The sequence below is a fragment of the Corvus cornix genome, chromosome 5 (assembly GCF_000738735.6).
Source record: "Corvus cornix cornix isolate S_Up_H32 chromosome 5, ASM73873v5, whole genome shotgun sequence".
Taxonomy (NCBI): Eukaryota; Metazoa; Chordata; class Aves; order Passeriformes; family Corvidae; genus Corvus; species Corvus cornix.
In genome coordinates this window covers 41,622,097-41,641,294 of record NC_046335.1, presented here as the reverse complement: position 1 = coordinate 41,641,294, position 19,198 = coordinate 41,622,097, and the positions used below count along the sequence as shown (strand labels likewise).

The 19,198-nt window shown below is 36.4% G+C and overlaps 1 protein-coding gene across 7 annotated transcripts in view; it reads left to right on the top strand.

Annotated features, from left to right (window-relative positions):
* The window catches only part of LOC104695099, a 76,232-nt gene that overhangs the window by 46,688 nt on the left and 10,346 nt on the right, over positions 1-19,198 (top strand). For 5 of the 7 annotated variants that reach the window (XR_005601928.1, XR_005601929.1, XR_005601931.1 and 2 more), the window contains exons 4-6: positions 13,819-13,921; positions 15,229-15,289; positions 15,791-15,860. The gene's annotated coding sequence lies outside the window, so the exon portion shown is untranslated. Of the gene's footprint in view, positions 1-13,818; positions 13,922-15,228; positions 15,290-15,790; positions 18,285-19,198 lie in introns of those variants that run through there. The other 2 variants (XR_005601932.1, XM_039552093.1) reach the window with 2 other exon arrangements.

The window sequence follows — 19,198 nt, the reverse complement described above, 5'->3', positions numbered from 1 at the left end:
GTTTTTAAACAGTTATTTAAACTAAAGTTTAAATGTTTTAAAGCCACATTTCAGCCCCCAAAATCTGAAAATCAAGGTACATCTTACTGCCTCTCATAGTGCTTATTGCAGATCTCTGTGCTCCAGTCCTAATGGAGGTCATGATGCTTTCCCAGGCAGACTGAGGTCCCACTCTCTGTAACTCATACAGGTAGTTTGCCAGCATTTCACGGATAGAAGTACATGCAGTGGATCTGAATTCTTACTGGCATACATGAGAGAAATTGCTAAAATCATTGCAGCTGCAGATGTTTGCATCAGTAGCTTTGGCTTTAGTTTGTCAGTAAAATGTGGAGATCTTTCCCCTCAAAATGTTTGGAAGTTTTCTGCCACGGGTCACTGCTGTGTACCACCCAACTCCAGTTTCACAGAGTACATTTATATGTAGGGAACTGAATGTATGTGCTAGGAATGGGAAGTGTTTTGCAGTCACTTCTCTGGAAGGTGTGTGCCATAAACCTGCTGTAAAGAGTTAACACCACTGGGGGCTAATCACTGAACACTTGCTGACCTCAGGGGATTTCATCAGACCATACCCCAAGCGGCTTTTGTGATCAGACCCCATGAAGACGTTTCACAAGTCATGCATGCATTAAGGGTTCAGTTGTGGTTTTTGAAAACTGGTTTATGGCTGTTTTCTTAGGTGAAAAAAGTATAATAAAAATGTTATTTTCTGCTTAATGCAGAGTATTTTAACTTCTCAGAAGATAGCTCTTAGTCCCTGTTTACCCATCTGGCCCCTCGGGCTGGTCCTTTTCATAGTAGGGTTGTGCAGCTGAGGGTGTAAGAGCACAGCAAAGACAAGATACCTGAGACTGTGCAGTCAGTGGGAGAGCTACACAAAAGACCCCTGCCACTGGCAACTGAACTGTGACCATTAGATTCCAGTTCAGTTATAGACCTTTTTATCTTTTCAAAAAAAAATCTGGGATTAAAATCTGGTTAACCCTTTGGAAGTGGGGGGGTGAGGGGGGTGGGATGTGGTGGGCAGTTTTTCTAGGAAAACACTAAAGTATCATTATCTACTGTGAAAAGGCTAATAAAGGGTAAAATCAGCAACTCCATGGCTCATAATACTTGTGGAGCAGGTACTTTTTTAAAGTGGACTAACTCTTTTCATACCTTGTAATAGATATGTTATCTGTATAAAAGCACTTTTTCTAGTTTAAATATTTGTCTTTACCAATGATTAATGGGCTCTGAACTTGAACTTGCCTTTTTTACAGTTAAGGAAATGTTCAAAATTGTCTCAATAGCCCTAATTTGTATTTATCAGTAATGCATTTTTAAATTCTTTTCGAAGTTTTAAATAGGACAACTTACAAATTACATTCTAAATAGTTTCACATCTTCTTTAAATAAAACTTTGTTACACATCTAGACCGAAATTTTAGATATTCTGTTTTAATTTAGTGAGACAGTTTTTGGCCCGAAAAAGGGTAATTCTGAATGGAAAAGTTATCAAAGCTTTATTTTTGGCAACAGTTTTTCAAAACGACACAAGGTGTAGTCTGCTGTGCCTTGTGTAGTTTCAGGCTCTTGCTCGGCTTAAAGTGCTCACGATTTCCTTGGATCAGACCCATAACTCTCTTTGTCACCACAAATAGAGCCATCAGTGTCACTCAGTTCCAAAAAATACATTAACCCTTTCCTGCCCAGCACCTTCTCAAAGACTTGCTTCAACTCCAGCAATTCAAAGAACTATCGGTGGAGAGCTTTGCTGGTTGATTTGGTAACTCTTTAACAGACCATCCTGATTTAACTCCTGGATTTAGATAATATAAACGACTTTTCACCAATTCTCCCTCTCCACTCCTGGGTCACACTTTCTGTGTTTGCTGGAAAATTTCTTGCCAGCTTGCTTCTTTGTGGGGGGAGAGGTGAAGCCTATGACTTCACAGCAAATAGACCAGAGGCATCAAGGCACAGGTAAAACAGATAGAACTACTAATTTTTTCAACTGTATACTAGCAAAAGCATGCATCACAAAGGCCTGATCTTGAGCAACCTTCCATGCCTTTCCATTGCCCTCACTGTTTGACACCTGTAGGTTTGTGGATTGGAAGCCAGCTTTCATCCCAGCTGTTACTGGTGCCCTGGGTCCTGAGCATGGAGGACCTGTGTACCTGGGTCCGCACTGGCCTGGGGGCTCGCGAGCGTCCTGCTCTGTCTCTGCACCACACTCTGCTTGGGTTCAGAGGAAATTTTACATGAGACTAAATTGCACTGCTTCCTGAAGAAGTTTATAAATCCTGGGACCTAGATTGACACAATTAGTTCCAAAAAAGTTTTGTCCTGTAAAATAGCTTTGATCAACATCAGAACTAAAAATGCTTTCTGTTCCTTGCTGGAAAAAGTAAGGAATTTCTGCTGTCTATTTGGAGGCTAAATAGTGAATATTCATGCATATTCATGAAAATAATAGCAAGGAACTCAATAGGAACTTTTCTGTGGATCAGAATTATTCCTAGGAGTGCAGGTTAACATAATATGGCCCCAGCAAAATCTCCAACTGATAATGCTGCAGTGCTTCCTCTTATGGTACCTGGCTTTTAGAGCTAAGTTTTGAAAGCAGTAAATCAAAAGTAAAAGTTAAAACTTTTAATTGCATGTTTCCAAATGCATTATACATCAAACAACATTAAGTATTCCAAAAGAATTAAAAAACAAGTTAAAAAGCCTTTAGCTGTAGTTTTGTTTGAGTTTCTTTTCTTGGATATTTGGGATCTGCTATAATCAGTTCCACAAAAATTAAAATCTCCAGGACAAGCAGCTTGAATCTTTAAGTAAATAAGCAAAATTTTGCACAGTACTAGAGTTTTTAAAGTAAAGAAATTGAATATTTGATTTGTAACAATAATTTGCAAATTTAACTTTGAAACCAGCTTTTTCTTCCAGATGAGGGAGGACCAGAAGTAGCCAGAACATTCAGAGAAGGTAACTATATAAGCTTTCAAAGCTGCTTTGATAACATGCTGTCTACCACAAACATTATTTTCACAGAATCATAAATCCATATTTTCATATTAAGAGAAATTTCATACAGGTCTCTTGACCTCCGTAGTTAATTTAGGCACAATACCTACTGCCTTTAAATGTATTGCCTGAAATTACTTCTTTCAGGGAAAAAACAAAGGCTTGAGCTTTATATAGCTTTTATTTGAAAATATTACATATTGTGAAATAGTGACATACAGAGACAGGTCCTCTTAATTGTCTAGAATTTGGACTTGAAGGAAATTAAAAACTAGAAAAGATTAAAAGTTAGGGAAAACACTTTAGAACTGCAGGCACCAGCCAAATAATTTTAGTGGGCAGCTTTTTTTAAAAGTGAATATTTATACTAAATGGCATCCAGTTCAGAAAGAATTTTCAGGGAAGATATTTTCTTATATTCTGGGAAGTTAGACTCATAATAGCCAAAGTACTACGTAGCATGCAGCTAAATATAAAACAAAATAAGCTCAGTTATCCAATATAGATATAAAGACAAGTATTTGTGAAATCTATTTAGAGCAGTGTTTTATACCTTAATATACAGATGAAAAAGCTGAAGTGGGAATGTTGTATACTTTAGCCAAAATGCCAGCTAATTTTTTTTTTTCCTTTTGCTGGACTTATTTCCTAACAGTAATAAAAAAGATTTAAATTATCAAATGTGTCCAAAGAGTAAGCATACCCAGTTGCTACTGAATTCATATGGTAAAAGTTAGAAGACAATTGGATTTTAAATTCTTCTGGACTGATCCTGCTCTCCTGAAATGAGTGGTAAGATTCCATTTGCCTTCAAAGGGAGCTGAATTTCATGTCAGTTTTTAAAATAGAATTTATTAACTCTTCAGTAATCTGATAAATAATAAAACCTCACTGTTTCTTTAAAATCAAAGTAACAAAAATGTTAGATTAAAATCTAAGCAAACAAGGACTAGCAAATACTGTTAAAAAAAAGCTTTTGGGAGGTAGCTATTGGTAGCCTATCAGCTGATAATTTAATAAAAAGTATTCAGTCTTATTTATCTACTGTTTTAAGTGGTTTATAGGACTTAGATGTTTTAGATTCTCCATTAACATGTACAGGATGCAAAAGAAATAAAGCCCTGCCCTTGCAGAATAAAGGTAGAAATAAGTTTTGACAATTAAAACAATTAAATCTGGCTGCTGAATCTAATACCTAGTTACCTAAGAACAGACATTTTAATGTTAGCATTAGAAAATAAAATAGAGATGTCTTTGCATCAAAAAAGAACTTCTTTTAACAAAATATACAAATTTGGTCTTTCAGGCATTAAAAAAAAATATTTGTGTTTGTCAGTTTAAATTTGTAGTTTAGTAAATACATTGTTTAAATAGTAGGCAGAGACAACCTTTGAAGAAGGATAATTGGTAGGATTAAAACTTACAGTTTGTACACAAAGAAAATACTTTGATAAGGGCAAACAGTAAGCATAAGTCAGTTTGAGGTTCATCACTATCCCATGAATTCCTTTATATCATGCTAATTAATATGACTTAAAGACAAAATTGTTAGAATTGTTACTCATCCTTACTGAATATATTTCTATTAAAATGTTATGTTTTTTCCTCTTTCAAAAATTGTTATTGATTTTTCTATAGAGAAGCAGAAAAAAAAAAGTAAATTCGATCATAATTCACAAATGCTCCTTCTCTTGAAGCTGATTTTTTACTTTGAAATTAGCAATAGGAAATTATTTGAACAATTTTTTTAAAGTTACTTTATGTGAGAAGCTTTTTGAAAGTTATAATATTATCTTATAACTGACTGCAGCTAGAATTCAGCCTTTTTTCAAATGAATACTGTACATAATAATTAACAAAATATGTGGATGTAGATACAGGTACAATTATTAGGAACATTAATTTGCATTGTTGAATCTTATGGGGAGTTTGCTCTTTCTTAAGTCTCTCAAGTAGTTAGCAATGAAAACAAATTGAGATTAAAAGAATGTTTCAAATCTTCCTTAAAAACTTGAAAAATGTTTCTAAATCTTTAAAAGTGGCTTGATATATTTTTGCCTATAAATTATAGGTTATTTAGAAATCTTTTTTAGGATAAAATATTTTTATTTATAGAGAGTTCATATCTCATTAAACTGACTGAGCAGACAGGGCTACATCATTTTTGTTTGTAAATTTAACTGAGACTTATTTAATAGAAAAATGAGCTAGATAAATATCCTACGTGAAGTTTTATCCACATAATAGTACCTGTAATAATTATTGTATGTTAAAAGTCCCCTATCGATCATGTATCTGGAAGCTCTATGTTCAGTTTCTACTTAATATTCTTGGAGCTTTTTCCATTTATGGCTTTCAGAATAATAAACACAATATTCCTGTTGTTTTTGGAATTTATAATAAAGAATAAATACTAGTTTTGTTTTGACATCAAGAGAAATTACTGACAGAAGGAAATATACAGAAATTTTGCACAAGTAACTTTATGAAGTTTTAAAATCCTTGCAGGGAAGGAGTTAAAAGAACAAAACCAAACGAATGACCCCCCACCCCTCCCATATTTGAATAAAAATGTTTCTAAATTTCTGCTGCAATTTTTTTAAGAGGGGAAGCAGCTTTTTTGCTTTGGCAATGTATTAAAATTCAAATAATAACATTAAAATTCATGATGAGAGTTCTACCACAGAACTTAGCTTTTCAAAGGTCTGGACAGCTCCTTAAATTTAATTGAAACTACATTAAAAAATTATGTTTTCACGTACTAAGTAAACCTAAATGTTTACCTTGGAAAAGAATAACTGCATATATCTGATCAGTGGAGACAGGAACACCACAAAAGTGATTTTTTCAAAGGAAAAGAATTATTTCCATATAACATCTAAATCAATGGCCATCTGTTTCTGGCCATATTAGTGCTATAATCAGTACAATAAGGTAGACTTTAGCAACTAAATGGAAGGTAGGTACAGTGAAGTGGGAGCGAGCTCAAAGTTGCTTCAGTGTAGGGCAGCACATAAATGTCAGGAACAAAGTTCAATTTCTTTCACTCTAATTTCCACAGAGATATCACCTTAAATTTGAATTTGTGAATTGTATGTGCTTCAATGAAATCATGGGATTTTAAACATTTATTAACAAGCTTAAATATGATTATGTTATTAACTATTTCATTAATTAGAAAGAGAGCTCTGTAAGTCATAGTGTAAGCCAAAGATGGAAGTCGGAATTCATGTGTTAATGATATGCTTCATTCTTTATTTTTAAATGAACAATTTTAGAGGTGAATAGTAAATTCTCCAGAATAAATTCACAAATGTGTATACTTCTATTACTTTTTGAAAATGTTTTGTTCTCCTGTCATTAAGTATGACATTAATTAGGTTATCTTTTTGCTCTCCAGAAATTATGCCAAAGTTGCAAAATATTACAAAATATTTTCAAATATTTTTGAATATTTGGGTCAAATATTACCAGTTAAAGTTCCCCCAAAAAGTTTTCAAATATTTCTATATTTCACATTACAATAAAGCAGATGTGAAAGATGGTTTGATGTAATCCATTAATTTTAAAATTTCCAATGATGAAGATTAAGCTATGAATTATTTTTCCCGTAAACTCATATTTAATAATTTGTTACTAATTTTTTTTTCTGTAGGACGCTGTAAATATAAGACAAGGTCCTACATTGAAAACTCCAGCCGATAATAGAATAAGATTAGGCAAGGCAAAATTTGGAATGCAGTTTCCTCATTTCTGACTGTAATCTTAAAACCATAGGAATATCTGTATTAGAGATTCCAAATTGAATACTTTTCTTCTGCTACAGTTATCTAGATTTGTATTCTATTTACTAATATTTTTTGCCACATTTTTTATTTTTAAGGTGTTTCAAATAAGAAGACCCAGTTGCTTGCTCTCTGGCCTCTAAAAATCCATCCTGTCAGGATGAGAATTAATTAATATAGCTTTAATTAACTTTAAGTTTTCTCTTTCCCTTTTTCTCCCTGGTTAATTTGGTAGAGGGCAAAAATAGAACTCAGATTAGTATAATTTCGTCTGCCATGGCAAGGGGGTTGGAACTAGTTGATATTTAAGGTCCCTTCCAATTCAAACTATTCTGTGTTTCTGTAATTTCCTAACTCATATCAAATCCTCTCTTTCTATAAGACAGATTCTTGGGGTAATAATGACATGCTGCTACTAGCATTAATTTTTTTAACCTAAAATATACCATTCATTAAATTTAATTCACTCAAAAAAATCCAGTTAATTTGCCTCAATATTTATAAGAGTTGCAAATTGGGATTTTAGTTATTAACTCTTAGTTTTAATGGTCATAATACTTACCATATAGAGTGCTATTTAAACAATCAGGCCTCATGCTTTTAAGATTTAAAGCAGCCATTCAAATCATCTTCACTACTGTTCTGCTACAATAATGCAGCAAATCTGTATTTCATGACAGAGGGATTTAAGATGAGATGGTGCTATGTGCACAGGGGCATCTAATTGGAACAAAAAGGAAAGCAGACAGAATACAAGAATATCTGATTTAAGTGGGTTAACACCAAACTTCTTTGTAAATTGTTAAACTATGATACGCAATTTTAATTCATATAGAATCATAGGTGTGAAGATGTGAAATTATACAGACTGTGTGATCTATATAAATCCAGCCAAGAGCTTGTCAGTGATCATTGGGCTCATGTGATAGCAGTGACTTGTTGTACTGCAGCCTAACTCCATCCTGAAATGGAGTCTGGAGTTGAGATATGGATGAGGTGGAGGTACAGGCTAAGCTTCGTAGCTGGAACACAAGCCTGCCCATCCTCAGAGCAGCCCAGCTCTTGGATGGGGGACCATTCCAGGTCTGTGGTACCCAAAACCTCCAGAAATTTATGGTCAGGCCTGTTTTGGTAAAAACAATTTGGCTACATTCTACTGCACAGTGCACTTGGTTTCAATTGGGTTGTATTTATCAGAATTTTTGTGTACAATATTCTGTATTTATAGCTTGGACATCGTGATTATTTTAACTGCTTGCTTAAAAGAAACTGAAACTTTAGGAATAGAGAGAAATTATTTTTTTCCCAAAGAAAAAATATTGTATATAGAACAGACTCCGTATAGATGATGTCACCTAGCTGCTGGTGTATTTATTCCTTATGCATATGAGTGGAGGGTAAAATGAAGCAAGAAGATATTAATGGCTGCTTTAAACTAACAACTGGTAAAAATCAAGTGGATGCTGACAGAATCACTTGCCATCTGTGAGAGCTCCACATGTGTCTCATTTTCCAAATTTAATTAAAATTCAGAATTTTTCCTGTATACATTTTCTGAAATTTCAGAGGTCACTGGTCACACAAAGATACACAATAGTAGTGAAATATGGGTCGTATTCTTCAACTACATGGCATACAAGCTCTGAAGGTTCAAAGTGGGGAAAAAATCTCAGCTAGGTCATGTCAATTAACAGTGTTCTTCCCATGCTTAGTTTATTTGAGAAGTTCAACAGAGTGAAGTTTGAATTAATGTGCTCAACCTTCTCTTTTTCTTGAGTTTATACTCTGGCAGCTTGCTGAGTCCCTTTACAAAACACAGTGAGACCAGCTTCAATACCATTCATGTGAGAGACAGAAAACCTGAGCAGAAATACCTGACCTTAAACCTATATGAAGTGTCCACTTCATACTGCTTTGATCAGGAATAAGTACTTGGGCCCACAGCCACTGTTTACAGATAGATCTGTAATCTATTGTCATGTGGATAACTATCAGGCCAAATTTTTCTTCTTCTGTCCCCTTGTCTGATTTCTGATTATTTTAACTATGGTTGGGCAGGTGGAGAAGAATATTTTGCTATTAGCTGTGACCAGAAATCCTACAGTATTTAGACAAATACTGTAAAATACCATTAATATTGAGGTGCTGCAAAATCATATGGGACAGTAAGAAATGTCCATGGAAAAGATTGACAGGGCTTAATTTTTCATTAAAATCTGTAGGATCATTGATGTGATTTTTATAAAGCACTTTAATTTTTTTTTTAATGGGAAAAGCTCAAAGTCACACCTGTGATATTTCTGAAACCAAAACCTGCATTTTCTTTCTATGGAAGTCTCCTGAATTTTGCTAAATCCCATTTAAATTGTTATGTCATGGTCATAACTGCACTGTTGGAAAGCCACTTGCTTAGTGCTAATGAGTGTGTTTTGATATTTGAGAGTGACTTGACTTGGTACCCAGGAAAGGGTGGGTATACTTTATGTCCAAGATTATTTGGATACATTCTGGTTTACAATCCATGGGAATATGCATTCTTAAGGATAGATATAGTATGGTTTTGGATGGTCCTCCTGAGGATAGAAATGGATGTTCTGGCAGTCTCCTGTTAGTAAATGGCTTCTGATCTTCATTATCCTATGAATTTCTAGCCAAACTTTTGTTGACCTGAGAGTGTTATTTTTCACACTTAGCATGTTAAGAGGGTGGGAGAAGTAAGGGGTCTTTTATCCTTTGCAAAAAGCTTAATATTAACTGATTTGAATGCCATTTGCCTAGGTGCCCTAGAATAATTTTTACAAAGAAAATGTAGAAATATATTTCTATGTAGAATATATGTACAAACATGTAGAATATGGGTAAAATATATTATTTAAGATTTGCTGTGGGAGAAATCACACACCATCTTCTCCAAGCAAGAGTTGGGAAAGGACTTGGGAGCTGGTCCTAGACAAAGCTGGTCTAAGAACAGGAAAACAGAAGGGCTGTTTGGCAATAAGTTGTTTTCATAGCTGAAGCCCTTGAAAATGGCAGAGGGAAATAGAGCAAGCTCATCAGCTATCTGCATACAACCCAAAAGGTACAAAGGTAACAATATGTTTTGGGACAGTTGAAGTCCATAGGATTTTTAGACATGCTGAGCACTTTTTCCAGCAGAGTGATGTGTTGTTCTTTCCCATTCATCTACTACTATCTCATTCAGAAGGACCAATGCTTTTGGGCTGTGAGGATCGTGCCCTACTTTTTAATCGTGGAAGGATACTGGATATGTGGCAAAAAGGTAGTCACTAAATGATGTGCTGTGAATTGATCAAGTCTGATAAATCTGCTACCAGTCAGCCCATCATCAGGGAAAGTTTTATGTATCTTTCTTTTAATCTGATAGGGAGGTAACCTGTGGTGCAGTTCCTTTTCTTGTTAGCAGGCAGTATATGCACTTCCTTATTTTGCAGTCTATTATATGCAATGTCATTATGTCCTTTAGTACAGTGTTTATTAAACTTTCTGAATCTTTGATTTCCTTTTGATTCACCTCTCTCCCTGTTATTGTCTTGAATTCTTCCCTTTTTTGATGATAATTTTTTGTAATTGCTGCCTGAAAAGTCACTTTTTCAGGGAGACTGCACTTACTGACAGCAAGCCAAGGTAGCTGGTAGATCAATGGCTACCCTAGAAGCTCCTACTTGCAGGAGCTTCTCAGTCCCCAGCTTCAAAACTGAGATCCTGCTGACAAACTTTGGTTTTTTTAACACTGTGAATATTGTTGTCCTTTGGCAAGCCATGGTTTGAGAAACAATTGTTTAGCAGAGGCAAAGTTCCCATTGAGTGATGAATTCCCCAACAGCCCAGTTTTAGAAAGTGACAGAAAGCAGGTTTGTTTAAACTGGATGCAGAGAAGGTCTGCTGGTAGTGGCAGAGGACCTACATAATTCCATAACAGCACAAAGTCTCTGTGACCACCTGAGTTACAGTCACCTTTCTCTCTTGTTTCTCTACAAACAAAATTATTCTTGGTAAAGGATATGGGCCATAGAAGAGGTTTTGATGTTGGTATATTTACTTTAAGGAAAGAATGAAAATATTTTTTCCCAGTGTTGTGTGTCTACTGTTTTAGATCTCTTGATCAGCTGATTTTTAGTTGAAGTTGCAAAAGACTATTGGAAATCTATGAAGCTGTGTTACCTTGGTTGTTTAAAATAGGGCCAGATAGCATTTACAATCTGTGTGTTGTAATATTCACTATATCTCTGAGATAACCCTGTTGTGCAAATAGGAAGATGCTGTTCACTCACAAGCCAAAGGAGAGGTCCCAACACTACTGGGATTCTTTCCATGGATTCCCATCCCCAGGAGCTAGCTTGGTTACTGCTGTGCTCATCTTGGTCTCTCCTATGTGACTGCCCCATTGAGTTAGGATCAGGGCACTGCTTAAAGATCGGGAAAATGTAAAGACAGCTAAAGTCTGGTGTATTTGAGACTGAACTAGTGAAAGAGAGGTGAAAAGTCAGTGATCCTAGGCTGTGCTCTCCTCACCTGTCACAGACACTGTTTGACTTGTTCACATCTCTGTTCCTCTGTTTAACCTATCTGTCATGACAGTTACTCTCCACTTACAAGGGTTATGAATAATGTGACTATTACACAGCACCAGGTGTTACGCCTGGTGCCTTCCAAGACAAAAAAACCCAAGCGAGTATTTGTTAATAGTTGCTCTGCTCCTTGTTTCCAGAAGGGAAAAGGAGAGAGTAGACTGTCCTTGTTATAACCTCTTGTACTGCAGCAGAACTTGTCAGAAGAGGGTTCCATTAGGAACCCCAAGGAGAGACTGCAGAGCCCTTCAAAACTGCTGGCATGGCTAGAAAAGGCACCTCATGGGGAGTTCCCTTCTTTGCACTTCAGAAATTAGTATAAAATTAAGTATCTTTGAAGTAACACCAACCCTCTTTCCATTGTCTTTCCCATGTAACTGTCTTTGGCCGTTCTGCCACTCTCACATTATTTTGAAGGGTTCATTGAAATGCTTGCTGTGAGGCCTTAATGTCTTTATTATTGGAAGACAAAAGATAAATGGCAATCACACAGCTAAAATTATCTGGTTATTCTAGTTTTAGAAACACAAAAATGTGCAGCAAATATTTATATAAAATTCAGGTAAAATATAGGCCAGAATGCTCCAGAAGGAAATAATTTGTATGAGTGCACCAAGAACATCATTTAAGAACAAGGCTAAGTTATGAAGCACATCCTTTAAAGGAACTGTTTTGAAACAGACCATTGTATTCCCTGTAATTATTTCTCTGGTTTCACCAACATTAATTGATAGATATGTACTGGTTCATGAGTGTTCACTTAAGGTAAGCTTCATCATATATTAACAAAATTGATATAATTCAGGGGTTTTGCCCTAAAAGCTAATGCAAGGAAAGCTGGCAGTAGCAGTGTCTTTCTCCCAGGACACTATTACTGGGGCAGATGCAGCCGTGGGTGAAAGCCTGATGTAAAATCTGTGTAATAGCCACCTCCCACCAAAACACTCTATCAACAGCATGGTTGGACATTAAGAAATTAGGGACAAACAAGTCTTAGATGTTGCTGTTAGGAAAGAGTGAATTTTGGCACTTAAGAGGAATGTGGATACCTTGGGGATGCAAATGTAGCGTGTTGTGAATATGTGAAAGTCGGTGTTGTGATCATGCTTTCCAGTAAACTGAGTTTTCTGTGATGCAGGTGATCATAGTGGTCTGTTTTTGTATGGCACTGAAGCACCTTAAGGTGTGGTTTACCTAAATGAGTGAATAACCCCACTGAACATGGGGTATGTTTGTATGCTCAAAATTTAGTGTTAGTCTCATGTTGAACTGGCCTTGGAAACACAAAGAATGTCTTCTGGGCAAAGGAGAGGAGAAGTGGTGGTTGAGAAGGAAGGCAGAGACAAATTCTTTGAGAGAGAAGTTACTCTTCTTCTGTGTAGTAATATCCAGGAAAAGAGAAAGCAGGATATGTCCTACATCATGCTGTGGAAGTTGCTCATGTCTAGACGTGTAACGTGACATTACAAGTCTATAAATATAGACTACCAGAGATTATTGGGATAGAAAAGTGCGTTAATGTGAAGTGGATGGGTACATGAGCACATGTGCAATTCCACGCTTTTATTCCCATTTCATATGGTGAAATAAACAGTAGTGTAAATAAAACTATGATGTAAGTATTCTCACAGGAGTTGCATATGTGAGCTTTTAGTATTTAACTTTTGGCATGTAAACATGACAGTAATTTCTGTAAGCAATTTCTATGAAGTGACAATTTCTATGTGCGCTTGTGGGACACAAAATTTCTATGAAAGACATTGAAAAGTGATTGTTGCATGGCTCCTACAAACACCTAAGTCTTTCCATTAAGTTTCAATGTCTCAGAAGCCCTTGTGTCTATAAAGGCAGAACCTGCAGTGCTTTGGTAGCTAGAGGAAGATTCCGTTGTGTATATATGTGCTTGCCTAGACGTATGTGAGTTCACAGCTGTGTTTTGGAGTCTGTACCATAGAGAAGGTAATATAAAAGGGAATATACAAGTTTGGAATAAATAAATGCAAGCCAGTTTTTGTCCTGCTGTTGATAGTTTAGTTGCTTAGAGCATTGTGGTTTATCCTGAAAAAATGAGGGTTACAAAAGTGTATCCTTTGGAAACTTTAGTTAAACAAGGTCCTGGTGCAAGGTTCTGTCTGGGCTGGAGTGCTTTTTATAGATTGTGCTTGGCACGAGGAGGAGAAAGAGTTACTGCAGTTGGTAGCAGGGAGACATGGTGTTTCCTTCCCCATGCAAACCAAAGTGAACATATGCCCTCTAATTTCGTATGGCCTCTGTCAAGAAGGGTATTTATTGCTAATTTAAAAGCATACAAAAAGGTAAATGCAGGGACCATTTTTTCCCCCTTGAGTTTGCATAGGAAAATAATTAAAGGCAAACATTGTATGTTATAAGGAATATATTGGTCTGCATATGGCATTCTTTTGTTGCAGATTACAGACCCAGTGGCCTGATCCTGCTATCACTGAAGTGAATGGCACATTTCCTATTGATCTCAGGGAAAGAAAGAGCAGACTACAACCCAACATGAGACAGGTGAAAGCTGCTCCTTTAGAAGTATGCTGCCCATTATGTTTAGGCTCCCAAATTACTTTTTCTTAGTGTCCTGGGGAGCAGAAGGACACAAATTGTTTGTATTAAAAGTGTAATGAGGATTGTTTAAAGATGTAAATGTCGTCTTTAACATTGCTGAACGGAAAACATAAAAGATTCTGCCAGTGTGTGAAAGTGAAACTAGCTGAGAACAAAAGTGAAACCAACAGGCAACTCTCACTCCCCAGGCTGAGTGAAATGCAGAAATCCTAAAGTGCTGATCCTTAACAGTAAATTTGAATTTTAAAATTTTCTTTACTTTTATTAGTGAGAAAAAGTGTTGCTAGTGATCTAGACAAAGATTTCCCCCAAGACAGGTGTTTTCTCATGATGGTATCTCTTTAAAAAGTCAGAACCAATAAAAAATTTCTTTTTTTTTTTTTTTTATGATATTTAGGGGCATCTGTACATGTTACCCTCTTTCTCTTTCTCATGCATTTTCCTTTTGCATGCGTTGCATGACAGACTTTTAAGTTGTGTACCCTTAATATTCTGACAGAAGCATGTACTAGAGCAGGACAGGATTGACCTTGCTTTACAGAAGTATTGGTGACCGTAATCAGCAAGTTTCTAGAGAAAGGAAAGAAAAAGTACCTTTAAAAATATATCAAAATGATGGTCAAATGTGTTTAATTAATAAAACACCAAAAACTGAGAGGCAGTGTAGCAATGGGGAGAGACAGACATTCAGTTCTTCCTGCCCGGTCTAGTAGGATCAGCAGGAGACAAATGTACAGGAAGCTGGGGAACTACCAAACAAAACAACAGCAGACGGTAAAAAAAAGCACTGGATGCCATGGGCAAAAGGAGAGAATGGAGGAAATAAGTGGTTTAGATAAGTTAACATTGTGCAAAATTCTTCTTTGGTTCACATTTGTCAGTGTCTAGGAAATTGGGTGGAAAAATACATATGCCGCCATAGTCTGCTGTAGATCTAAGCAGTATGAGGAGGGTAAATATGTGGAAGGAAAAGGGTAAGAGATGACAGATTTTTTTTTTTTTAAAAGGCAGTTTAGTTATAAATACTACACCCTACAGTGCTGAGGCTTTCTGACCATGATTTGTGTTGATAATGCTTATTAAATGACAAACTGAAGCAAGGTGGTTTTTTTTTTTTTAATTTAGCACACCGAATTTGAACTCATTATCTTAAACATTTTTCCCTCTCACATTTGTTTGGAAAATTTTGGAGGGAAAAGGGGGGGGAAATGGTGTATAGACAGTGATTTTAGCTGGTATCTTCCTCGCAGGTGGAGGGAGGAGATAGAAGTCTCAAAACTACAGGTCTGTGTAAATTCTGCAGCATCACAAGTAAGTACAAAATAATAAAAATCACAGAAAAATGGGAAAAACAAAGACCACATTTATCTGGGAGGGTATTCAACTTTTAAAGCAGAGGAGGGAAAAGTTGCTGTGGAAAGAAGTTATCTCAGGACTTTGTCCCTCATGTAAATGGCTTTAAAAAAAAACTTCAGTGTATGTAATTTTTTTTTTTTTAATAGAAGATCATACCACTTGCAGATTAAATGTTGCTAATGAGATGGAGCATGCAGCAGTATAGAGGCCTATAAGAACTGAAAACCATGTCTGGGGAATCTGGTACTTCAGCTGAAAATGTATGGCACTAATTTTTGACACGTATACCTGACTTAGCAAAACTAATTTTGAGGACTCAGATTAGAATGTAGTAAGAGTTTTTAAAATGCTCTTCAGACCAAAAGATACAAAGTTTTTTGAGGGCCAGATAATTTGAATGTGCAAAAATGTGCCTGGATATACAATAATTCTAATGTGTTCCATCTTATGTTACAGAGAGCGGGGCACAGCCCCTGTTCTGGGATAGAAGGATGGACGTCCGAGGGACATGGGCATCACTTCTCAGGTAGCGTGCTCTTACTGATGGCTTTCAAGAGAGAGAGAAAAAATAACTTTTCTGTTCGGATTAAATAATACCTGACCTTTTGGCCTTTTAGATTTTGAAGTTTATTGACATTTCAGACAAACATAGATATTTTTGTTTTATTTTGAGAGAGGTGAGGAGGCAAAGTGTTGTGAGGGAGGGAAGTTAATGCCAAGTCCTTCTGATGTCTGATCGGTTGCAGGAGAACAGCACTGCTGACAGTGGTATACTGGATTTTCCCATTAGAAGATGCAAATGATAAGATATTATAGAAAGAACAATGTATTTGTGAACTGTGCTGTATGTTTCAGTTTGCTTCATATTAGAATAGCTAATAAACTGGAAGTAGATGCTACAATCTCTGGTTGGTCAAAGGCAGGGCTAAAAAAAATAATTCTTTCTAATTTAATGTGGTTTTATTGTGTTGACAAATATATTTGATGTGGTAGCAATTAAAAGTAGTCTGTTTTGATTAAGTTGAAGGACCGAGACTTTGTTTTAAAGCATGCTGGTTAATTAAGCAAGAGTCAGTGAATGACATAAAGCTCTAGATAGGATGCTTTTTGAGAAAAATGCAGTTGCTTGAGGTCAAATTAGTCAATAAGTAAAATTTTCTGATCAGGAGAGAGTCTGTATTTCTGAGATATTTTATACTTTGTGTAAGCTTTTTATACACCAATAGATAGAGGAGCTGTGTTAAAGTGTTGGAGTTGCTATTGTGTTACGGTACATCACTTGTTCTTCCTGGTTCGAATTGTTGATTCAACTCTGATAATATAGACAAGAGAGAAATGTAAATTCTATTTACCAAGTGGGATGTTTGTAGCATTGAAAAAAGTGAGAGATTAAAAATGATTAGAAGTTTCTAAAATCTATAATGTTGTTCTGTAGCCTTTGAAAAGGCAGGAATCTAAATAATAATATTTCTACAGGCAAAATAATATACATTATCTAAAATAAAGTATAAACTGCTGTTAGAAGAGTTTTGAAATAAATAGTATGTGCAGATAGGTAGTTAGGATTTTGGAGTATTTTTCTTCCCCTATTCTCTCTCCTTTTTGGCAAGGAAAATAGAAAGATTTTTTTCAAATATAAAAGGAATAAATAAATACAATTGGAATGAAACATTATGCTAGATATTTGGTGAAATTTGTTTTCTTATAAGTATTTTGGTTTTAAATGTAAGTGCTGTGAAATAGTTCATATCTCAAAGTTTGTGGGGAGGAAATGTTTCAGCATCTTTGTTCATACCTGAGGAATCCATTTTAGAAGTCTATTTTCCCTGTTTGCAAAATACATTTTTATTAGATCTATGTATTTGGGTTAAGACTTACTTAAAATTACTTAATTAGGTTATACTGAAATTCTAAGTGATTTAAAAAGAAGGATTATGGTAATATGACAAAACATAACACTATTTTCATTGAAATTCTTAAATAAAGCCCTTTTAACATGCCAATTTTAAAAATCTATAAATTTAGGGTGTTAAAATAGTACAAAATATAAAAAGGCTGAACTTATAATGGAATGTATAATCCTGTACCAATGAGCAGGGATTTTGTAGGTACGTCTGGAACATGGCAGGAGGTCATTTACACCTTCAGTTTGGTATTGAGCAGTTCTCTTGTGGTATTGTCCTTCTTCTTACTTTATTATATATATGTAAACACTTATAAAATGTTTGTGGTTGATTTGTAAAGAAAAAATGTAGAGAAAGGGGTAACAGTGTAGGTGCGCTAAGCTAGATGGGAACTGATTGTGTTTTCCGAGGAAATTCTGAAAAATATACCAAAGTAAAAATTGCTACAATAAAGAATAAATTCTAAATAATTGTATTTGTGCTGTTTGAAATAGCGTGGCTGTGAATTGTCTTTAAAAACTTCCTGTAAGTGTCCAAAACCAGTGCAACATAAAAAGGTTTTCCAATTGTGTTTTCTCTAGATAAATCTATGGGCTTGTAGGCTGATTTAAGGGGCAGGGTATTAAAAAATGAACTTAAAAAGAAAGGAGCTAAGTATATGCTTTTCTCATAGATAAGTTGTTTTTTTTTTTTTCTAAAAAGGAAAACGTATATGTGTTTCTTTTCTCTGTGTTGTTTATAGTTTGAAATAAATAATAAATTTGTAGTGATTTATTTTTTTTAAGACGTATTTGTATGAAAACTCTGACAGTAGGTTTGTTTTACTTGTAATTTAATTTTGGAGAAATAGCAGAATGTTTCTGGATATTTGCATTTGTTTCAGAGGTTGGAGCCTAAGCCAGATTTCTGTGTAGTCTGTCAGGCAGTTACACGTCTGAGCACGTTACAGTCTGTAGCACTACAAATTAGAGCTATTTGACTTGTATTTGCTGCATAAGGCTGTCATAAAAAAAAAGAAATATTGCAAATAAAATAGAAGTATAGGGGATGAGCTCTGTGGAGGGGGGGGTGGGGGGGGGATGTTTCGGGGTGCGATGCTGAGCTGTGGCAGGGGGGCCGGGTGAGACTCAGAGGGTTTTACTCTGAGGTGCTGCTTCTGCCTGAACATGTGCTATCTGCCCCTGTCCCTCACTTACTTTATAAATGGATTCTGACTCTCCGGGTTATTTTTTAGTTCCCAGCAGGGTAGTTGCATGTACATTGTTTGCTACTTATTTTAAGAGAGTTGCTTAAAAAGCTGAAAAAGTGCTGTATGTGTTAGCCATACGTATACTGAGCACCTGTATGAAGAGTGTATGGGAAGGAGGGCAGAACGTGCGTGTGTGACTGATTTTCACATTAGTTTCACTACAGGATTACCCAGCATTTCCTAGTAACTTTGTCCCAAAGTTTTCTGGGGGTTGTAAAGCTATTTTTGAGTTAATTTGCTTATTACAATTTGCCTTCTCAAACACAAATAAATAATTTTTTTAAAGCCCCACCGGCTTGAATAAGATATTTCACCTGCTTTTTATTATCTCGCAGGGAGCGTGCAGTTAACGCCAGTTACAAACAGTTGTGGCTGGGACCAGAAACCATACTGCGGGAGTACAGAAACCCGCCACACTATCAGCGGCCCGGGGCCCGCCGCTGAGCCGGGCCGGGCCGGGCCGGGCCGCTCGGAGCGAGCTCCGCCGGCGGGCCGGGCCGGGGCGGCTCTTCCTCGGGGGCCGCGGAGGAGCCGGGCCGGGGTCCCGGGCAGGACCCGCCGGGCAGCGGCGAGGGGGGCCGGGCGGGCCGGCGGAGGCGCCTCTGCCCCGCACAGGGTTAACGACGGCGGGGCCGCGGGGGCCGGCGGGACTTGTAGGCGCCGCGGCATGACGGGAGCTGCCGCGAGTCGCGGCCGGGATTCGCCGGCAGC